The sequence below is a fragment of the Pleurodeles waltl genome, chromosome 12 (genome assembly GCF_031143425.1).
Source record: "Pleurodeles waltl isolate 20211129_DDA chromosome 12, aPleWal1.hap1.20221129, whole genome shotgun sequence".
In the NCBI taxonomy this organism is placed as follows: domain Eukaryota; kingdom Metazoa; phylum Chordata; class Amphibia; order Caudata; family Salamandridae; genus Pleurodeles; species Pleurodeles waltl.
The window spans coordinates 220,902-230,484 of record NC_090451.1 but is presented as its reverse complement, the minus strand read 5'-3'; the positions used below and the strand labels follow the sequence as shown (position 1 = coordinate 230,484).

Genomic DNA, 9,583 nt, shown 5'->3' with positions numbered 1-9,583 from the left:
TGTGGACCTCACCAAACCCTCCGTCCGTGTTGAGCCCCACGACCCAGGTCTGCCCGTGACGTGAAACGAACATTTCTAAATCGCCCAATCTGGTAAATTAGGGGTCTGCACCTAATGCAGAGAACAGTATATAGATTGTGCTCAATGTATGCACGCTTCTCCAATTGAAGCTTATTCTTGATGGAGCTCTGCAAAAAACATGCCCATGTATAAAGCCAATAGTCTAAAATGTGTTTTAATGCAAGTAATGAAAATGCACCGTAGTCGGCAGGATTTGAACCTGCGCGGGGAGACCCCAATGGATTTCTAGTCCATCGCCTTAACCACTCGGCCACGACTACTTAATAACATTTACAGTTTGAGTGTTGGAATGTGAGTTCTCTGCAGCCATTGGATGTGTGCCTCTCGTACGTCACAGCAAGCTCCTTCCTCTTCCAGATTCGGAAAGCAGAAAGTCTGTGCATCAGACAGTGGCTGTGGAAGTTTCGGGGCGGGGACTCCAGTGTGGAAACTGGGTTAATGCTTACGACTCTGCATTATGGGCAGTTGGAAAAAAATGATACAAGCAACCACTGACAAAGCCGATAGGTCTGGGCAACCCAAGAGCTATTGGCGTTGTCAGTGTCGGGGTGCCTTTTAACCATAAAGCAGCACTGTTTGTTCATCATGGCTGAAAGTCATGGAATAAAAGCACCTTGAATCGGCCAGCGCTGACCACGTCCTAGCTGGAGATGTTTAAAGGCATAGGCAAACTGGGCACTTGCCCAGGGACTCCCAGGATCCTCTTTTCCAAGGGTCCCCTGGTAAAGTGAAATTTTCTTTGTGTTACCTTTTTCTATATCTCCATTTCAACATTTAACATATAAACCAATTTTCTAAGCCATCATGGGGCTTAAATTAGCAGAAAATGGGTGATAAAATTCAAAGCTTAGCCAAACAGGGGCACCTAAAATATTTTTTACCTGTGCCCTGAAATCCTTAAGACAATACTGGTCATAGCCTTTTTTAGGTCCAGCTAGCAAGTGCTTTGCTGTGTTGTAAGTATTGTGGGCTTCTAACCACTCCCACCTCATGCCCATCACTTTCAGTGGTGAGTGGGCTTGCCTTTCAAAAATCCTTTTTTTATCATTGGTAAATCCATTACGTTTCTCCTGCTTTGAGGCAGCTTTGTAACAGCCTTGGCCATCAACCCTGTTACATAAATACTTGCACTTTTGTTGATACATTTGACTGCAAGCAAACTTCTTTTTCCTTTTGCGTCTCTCCTTCGCGCTCATGCTCATGGCCGCCGTGGTGCTTTGAATGGCCTTGCTTATGTCAACTGTTTTACTTTTCATTTTCAATTTATGTGGCAAGAAAAATCCAGTTAGGAATTTACAACACCAATAGTTCTAATGAGCAAATGTGAAACCCATTGTATTTCAAATGCTTTTTTGTCTGGCAGAAGGGGCAAGACAAGAAACAGCACAGAGGGTGGGGCAAGCAATATAACATGGAAGGGGTAGAGGTCAGGGTGGGAGGAGTTAAAGCGCTATAAGGTGGACAATGGTGTCTGTGTCATAGCGTTTTGTTGTGGTGGGTGGGGGGAGCGAGCACGAACGAGGGATCAGACAGACAGGGATCTTCCACTGTATTTATGAGCAGCTGTTGCACACAAAGAAACCCCACAAAAAAGAAAACAGACAACACGACTGAAGGCAGGTGGGTTGTAGGTGGATGAAACATTGGTGGAGTGGGTGGAGAAGAAACCAATGAGGGCAGAGAGGTGGGAGGGGGAAAAGGCAACATGGACAGCAATGAGGAGCATAGGCAGAACTAGGGCAGTACTCTGGGGCAGTAGATCTGCAGGTGGTGGCTCAGAACACTAGCACGGCTTGCCTGGTGCACCAGCAGCAGGGCCTGGAGGGCTGGCGCAGAGAGAGTTGTCATAATCGATCCAGTGTTCGCCTGGAAGGAAGTTCAGCAGGTTTGGATAGAGGGGAACTAGCAGCAACGTTTGCCCTGTACTAGAATAGAGGAGACCAAATAATGCAATGATCAAGGGACATTGGCAGAGTTGGTTCTGAGCTAGAGCACCAGCTGTATGCCCGTCTGAACTGAAAGGAACTGGCAAAGGATTGACACTACTACAATAACAGGGTCTGTACCCGGTATTCCTGAGCCTTGTTGGTACAGCTGGTTCCCAATAAGAGTAGCAGGGAATCTGTGCGTCTGCCTAGAAGGGCTGCTGCTGACCAAACTGAGGAACAATGATTGAGCTATTCAAGTTACTGAATTGCAATAAGTCATGTGGATCTAAACTGAGGAGAATTGATAGAGCCACAGGATGTCCTTATTATTCGGGTCTTGCAGGTTACGATGTGAGGATTACCGAGTAAGAATTACAGACGAGAGGTCACACAGTAGACAGTGGAGTAACAAAACTTGAGGGTGCCCCCTGCAAAGAACTTGGAGGGGGCCCCTCCACCTTGGGCTCGGTCAGGGGCTACCGCTCATGCAGGGTTCTGTGCTGAGGGGGTGTCCCTGGAACTCAGGCCCCTCCTCCACTGCAGGGGCCTTTGCTTCACCACTGACAGTAGGGAATATAATGTACAGAGATGTCAGCAAGGCATAGGTATAAAGAAGCTGAGTGTCGGACTTGTGCAAAAACATTGTACTGAAATCGGAAGAGCGGGTTCCGGGTCAAAATAAGCTGCATTGCCAGAGCTATAGAATGAGTCGAACTTAACATATCAAGCTGGGATGCCTCCAAGAGCTGTCAGAGCCTCGGGTTGAAGCACGGGCAACACAGGTCCGAATGAGAGTTGGGACAGACTGGAAATAAAGCACCTGTGTTCAATATTGAGGTCCACTTTGTGGGGTGCTTTATGGCCTAGGGCTGCAATTCTGTGTCAGGACCGGAGGCTCAGATTATGCTTTCTCTTTCTTTTACTGTTCCAAACAGCAGCCAATAAAACAACAGTAAAACAAAAACATCAATACCCATGATGCTCAATAATGTAGATTTTCCTAGTTTATGACGGAAAGTCTTAATTTTATTAAAGACACGGAGGCGAGTATTATGCGTTTCTTTTCTCGCTTTATTAAATGAGCAGCAGTCAAGAAAACTACAAATCCCATAAGGCTTAACACAGATAGCCAATGGGATTAAAAACGTAGTACAAAACACATAAGAACCAATAGTAATAATGCCATGCCATTGTGACGTCACTTGACTGCAAGCAGCCCGCTTTTCTTGCGAATAAAGTCAATTAGTGGTGAATACCGGAAGTAATAAACAAAGAATAAACAATGCCATAAGAAATGCAAACACATCAGAACAAAAGTCTAAAATCTTGCAAAGGAAGGAATGGTCCAGCAAAACAGGAGGAGACAATACAAAACTTGAAAGAAGCAGAGCATTCGGATGGTATGAAGAGGTCCAATTAGGACGTTGGTTGAGTGGTCGAGACCGGTTCTAGAAGAAAGGGAGGGAGAAATAAAGTTATACTAGAGGTGGGATAATACTCGCCTCCGTGTCTTTAATAAAATTAAGACTTTGTGTCATAAACTAGGAAAATCTACATTTTATGACAAGACCGGAGGCTCCTATTATGCGAGTTCAAAGCATATTAATTACATTCAATGAAACATTGTCAACAGGTTTGCAATAAAAAACTTTAAACGTATTATCATTAGAACAGTCTGCAGATTTCAGAATATCCTCCAAACGAGATCCTGCCCAGAAGGCTTTGGAAGCCATAGCCCCTCTGGAGGAATGAGCTCCAAATCTGGAAATGTCAAAACCTGCTAAGGACATAATCCATCTCACCCAACGAGCTAATGTAGCAGACGAAACCGGGTTGTAGGGTGTCCTGAAAGAGATAAGAAGTTGGGAGGAGGATGTTCTCAAATCTGCGGTCCTTTGTTCGTAAACCTTGAGACACTGACCTACACATAATTTCTGATGAAGCGGAAAATAAGGATAAAAAACTGACGATAAGTTGGTTTTGGTACGTCGTACAACCGAAAACAACACTCCTGAAGGAGTGAATTGACGATTGGAGACGTCCAAAGCTTTAACATCTGATAAACGTTTAATAGAAATTAAGCATAGTAACATTGTCAATTTGGCTGATAATAGTTTCAATGATAAAATGTAATTATCTGGTAACGAAATCAAATATTTTAAAACAATATTAATGTCCCACAACTGATTATACTTTGGTAGAGGAGGTTAGGAAATTTTTACTCCCTTCAGTAATCGGCATACCATCGGATGTTCGCCTACCGGTTTTCCATTGACATGAATATGCTTGGAAGAAATAGCAGATCTATAAAGATTGATAGTGCGAAATGCTTTTCCTTTACTGGCTTCTGCGGCCAAAAAATTTACGACAAAAATTACATCTGCTGAAAAGGGATTAAATTTGCCTTCCCACACGCCAACGGTCCCATAGAGACCAGGCTGCCTTGTAGGCTTTTTTGGTGCCTGGGGCCCAGGAATTTGAGATGTATTGGGAAGCTTCTGCCGAAATGACAGGGGAAGATTGGGAACCCCTGAGATCTTCCAAGCGGATAGGGTTAGGATATTGTTCAGAATAAGGGGATGAGAATGTTGAAGAGGGTCTAGCAGTAGATCTGGGAAGGACGGAATTAATAAGGGAAAATCTATCGACAGTTCCAACAGGGTGGGGAACCAAATTTGGGATTGCCAAAACAGGACTATGAGAATGAGAGAGGCATGGTGACGTCTGGCTTGAGCCAGGACACTGTTGATCATTATAAAAGGGGGAAAGGCGTAGTTGAGGGAATGAGACCAGTCTTGTGAGAAAGCATCTCATGCTAAGGCTAAGGGATCTGGGCGCCAGCTGTAGAACTGAGGGAGCTGTGAGTTCAGTCGAGATGCAAATAGGTCTATATAGAACGGACTCCATAAAGATTGTATGTTGTGAAAAACTGAAGGGTGAAGTCTACAATCGCTGGAGTCTCAAAGGTGACGAGAATGCCAATCTGCCACCGTGTTGAGGACTCCTGGAAGGTACTCTGCATGAACCGAAAGATGGTTTGAGAGACAAAACTCCCAAAAACTCTTGGCTAGATCCGCCAAAGGTTTGCACTTTGTACCCCCAAGATGGTTTATGTATCTGACCGCGGAGATATTGTCCATCCTGAGAAGGATTGCACAATGCACTTTGTGTTTTGCTAGGCTTTTGATTGCAAAGGAGCCTGCAAGCATCTCTAAACAATTGATGTGCAATTTGGACTCCTCGGTTGACCATGTACCTCCAGTCGAGATGGGACCACAACGGGCCCCCCAACCTAGATGACTTGCATCGGATTCTAACACAAGATCTGGGGCTGATGGAAAAATACTTTTCCCGTTCCAAGCATCTAAATGGTCTATCCACCATTGAAGCTCTGTGTGTGAATCTACGTCTAAAGCAAAGGTCTTCAATCTGGGGGTCGGGACCCCCAGGGGGGCCGTGGAGACCTGGAGAGGGGGTCGCACATTCCCCCAGCTGATCCTTAAAATGCCTCAGCTGAATTTGAGTCTCCTGTGCTGTGAAAGCCGCACAGACAGCTAAGGAGACTTTCAGCCCAGGGCTTCTGCTTCCTGAATGAAAAGCAAATATGCTCTACGAGCTGATCTGCAAATGTAAAGGGTGCTTGGGAGCAGCTTTAAATGATCAAAGCTTTGTGTGGACAAACATTTATTTATTTTGATGGGTAGTGCGAAGAGTTAACAACTGGGATGTGAAGTGCGTGCTTTTAATTGTAATTATATTTACACAGCGCTCACTTCACCTGGAGGTGTTGAAGGGACAGCTATTAAAAAAAAAGGTATTGTATATGCTCTGATATTACTTAAATGCACATTTTGGAAGCACAGTTTTATAATAAACCTTTTTGTAGTGGCCTATATTGTACTGTGTGCAATGCAAGTATAAAATAATGCCTTTTTATATATTCACAGTGCTTTCTGTCACAGGCTGTGACCTCATGGCACAGAAAATACACAAGTCACTATTCTCAACTATACTAACAAAGATTTAGTTCTGTTGCTCTCCAGTTAAACACAGACCTCTGCAGTGCATTGACTAATAGAGGTTTCATAATGCACTACAGTGCATTTCCCAATGAGTAACAACTTTATTTTATTTATTTTTCATTTCAGCTGGCTATTATTTTATATGTAGCTACCTGGCGGTGAAAGACTTAAAAAAGTTTAGAGAATATTTTGGGTTTATTTAAGAGAGGCTTGCGCTGCTGGAGCATCACTTTTTTTGATGCTCCAGCATCACAAGCCTCTTAATCGTACCTAGGAGCTGACTCAAAGCCACCCTGAGTGGATTGAATGGCCTTGTAGATATGGAGTAAGGCAAGGCAGTGCAAGCCACTGCATTGCCTTACTTTGCGTCAAGGAAGTGTTCCATGGGTGTAGTGGTGGGTGCTCCCATGCAACACAGATGGATTTTGACGCTGCCCCAGATTTACAAAATCACGTGAACTGGAGAAGTACCAAAACCTTACGTCTGCCCAAAGCAGGCATAATGAGGAGAAATGTTTTAATTTCTCCTTGTTTTTTTCTCTTTCCATGTGTGCTGCTATCTGCCGCACATGTAGAAAGAGGTACAATGCTTTTCTGGATTTTTTCTGTGCAGGAAGGTGCCCCTTCCTGCACAAATACAATCCTGCCTATGTTGGCACTAGGCAGCAATTGTGCGCCAGCACAGGTGGAAAGGACAGAAATGTACTGTATTTCATAAAGACAGTCCATTCCTGCCCTTTTGTATTGGAGTGTGGCAGTGTAGCAAGAAGACTTGCAGCTCTGCCCCATGTCAATTCCTAATAAATGAGGACCTTTGTTTTTAGCCACACCCTTGACCACGCCCCCACACTCACTGATCTTTGTTTTGCTAAACACTGTTTAATATTATTTCCTCACAGTAAAAATAATTTGCTGTGCGAAATGGGGATGTTTATTATTGTTGATGATGAGGAGTACCAGGTTCTAGACATTTTTATCAGGAGGGGGTCCTTACACCTAAATCTTTTTAAAAGGGGGTCCCGGCATCAAAAAGTTTGAAGACCTCTGGTCTAAAGGAACGAGATCGGAATATGAGAGCCCCTTTCTCAAGTGTTGAATCTTCAGTCTTTGAAGTGAGCGGTAATGAAGGGGACCTGGAAAGATTGCCTGGATAGAGGAGGAGAGAAGGCCTACAATTCAAGCTAAAGTTCGGAGAGAAATTAGAGAATTGCGAAGAATTTGTAAAATTTCTGATTTTATAGATTTTATTTTTGTTGAGGGCAGAAGAAGGGTAGCCGAAAGAGAATTGATCTGGAATCCTAAGAATTCTATGATTTGGGAGGGTGTTAGGAGAGATTTTTCTCTGTTTATTATAAAACCCAAGTCTTCTAAAAGAGCGCAAGTCGTTTGTAAGTGGACTAGAAGAGTTTGAGGAGACTGACTTAAAATGAGGATATCCTTAGAGGTAAATTAATAATCTTATCCCCTGAGCTCTTAGAAAAGCTACTACAGGCTTCATGAGTTTGGTGAAACACCACGGGGCTGACGATAGACCGAAGGGCAGAGAGGTAAAGTGATACGTTTGACCCAACCATTGAAACTGAAGAAATTTTCTGAATTCTGGATGAATAGGAACCACTAAATAAGCGTCCGGTAGATCCAGTCTGACCATCCAGTCGTTCTGAAGAAGTATATCTCTGAGATGGAGAATTGTTTCCATTTTGAAATGCCGGTATACCACAAACCGGTTGAAATGTTTTAGATTGATGACTGGACGCATCTTTTTGTTCTTCTTTTGAACCAGAAAAATTGGACTGATAAATCCCGACGGATGGGGATGAGTGGTTGCAACCGCCTGTTTCTGTAACAGGGTGTTTACTTCGAGAGATATTAGATGAACCATTTCTGTGGAAAAATGGGGAGGAGGTTGGAAAAAAGTTTGCACCGGAGTAGAATAAAGTTCTATTTTGTAACCTTGCACCGTGTTTAACACCCAAACATCTGTGGTAATTGCCAGCCAATTTGACAGAAAATGGAAGATACGACCCCCTGTCGGGGAAAAAACCAACATGAGGGCTTACCTGCTGGGTTGGAGGCTCTGGAGTGTCTGGCGGACCTGGAGCGATAACCTCTGCCACGTTGGGGGTAGAATTGTGGTCTGAAGTCCTGCTGGTAGGAACTGTGGTAACCTCTGGAGCCTTGATTAGCAAATCCGTGGCCGGTAAAGCAACCCCTGCCTCTACCGGCCCTGGCAAAAACACGTTGGTGAAACATCTTCCTCATGGACTGTTGGGCTTTGTCCAACGAGGTAAAAGTAGCAATGTATTTGCTGAGGTCTTTTATGAAGAAATCTCCCAAAAGTTGTCCATCTGATTGAAACTGAGGTTGAACGGTCGCCAAATTGATTAGTTTGGGGTCTAGTTTAATAAGTAGGCCTTTGCCCCTCTCATGAATAAGAGAGGAGTTTGCATTCCCCAGAAGACAGAAGCAACGTTGAACCCATAACGATAATTCTTCTGGATCTAAAAAGGTACCCTCTAGTCTGGCCGACTCGACCAGATCAAATATCCTAGTAAGTGGACCCGTAACGTCCAAAAGTTTGTCCTGGCAAGAAGACTACGCTTTGTCCACCCCTTTGCAAGGATCTTTACCCTGCTTAGTGAAGAAAGTAAACATTTGTTGGTCAATAGCAGGGGTAATGGTAGCCTTGTTTGGAAGTACAGGACGAGGGCATTCTGACTTCAGTTTGGATCTAGTTTGTTTATCTAGAGGCGAAAATAATTTTTGAGCCACATAGCGACCCACATGGTCAGCAGGGAACCACTCTGTAGAATTAGGATGATGAATTTGAGAGGGATCAAACATGGGGAACCCTTCTGAATCAAAAAGAGAGGGAGTAGCTGAGGCTACTTTTGATTTCTTAGGAGGAGGAATGGAAAGGGTATCATCATCGTCCTTGTCAGATATACAAGAATCTGAATCTACATCAGGCATGTCCTCATCTGTATCCTGAATGACGGGAGTAATAACAGGAAGAACATTCCGTTCTTTAAATTTACGTTTTAAAGAAGAAGATTTTGAGGCCATGTGTAAGGAAATGCCTCCTTGGCATGGTTACCCCCTGATGTTTTGCCTTTGCTGATGCCAAGTTATGATTTGAAAGTGTGCTGAGGCCTGCTAACCAGGCCCCAGCACCAGTGTTCTTTCCCTAACCTGTACTTTTGTTTCCACAATTGGCACACCCTGGCATCCAGGTAAGTCCCTTGTAACTGGTACCCCTGGTACCAAGGGCCCTGATGCCAAGGAAGGTCTCTAAGGGCTGCAGCATGTCTTATGCCACCCTGGGGACCCCTCACTCAGCACAGACACACTGCTTGCCAGCTTGTGTGTGCTAGTGAGGATAAAAAGACTAAGTCGGCATGGCACTTCCATCAGGGTGCCATGCCAACCTCACACTGCCTATAGGTATAGGTCAGTCACCCCTCTAGCAGGCCTTACAGCCCTAAGGCAGGGTGCACTATACCATAGGTGAGGGCATAAGTGCATGAGCCCTATGCCCCTACAGTGTATAAG

General features: G+C 44.3%; 1 non-coding gene across 1 annotated transcript; it reads right to left on the bottom strand.

The window, feature by feature from the left end:
* Window positions 1–259: 259 nt before the first annotated feature.
* On the bottom strand, window positions 260–341 carry TRNAS-AGA (transfer RNA serine (anticodon AGA)). The gene has a single exon. It is a non-coding gene; the product is annotated as a tRNA-Ser (tRNA).
* Between the last annotated feature and the right edge of the window lie 9,242 nt (window positions 342–9,583).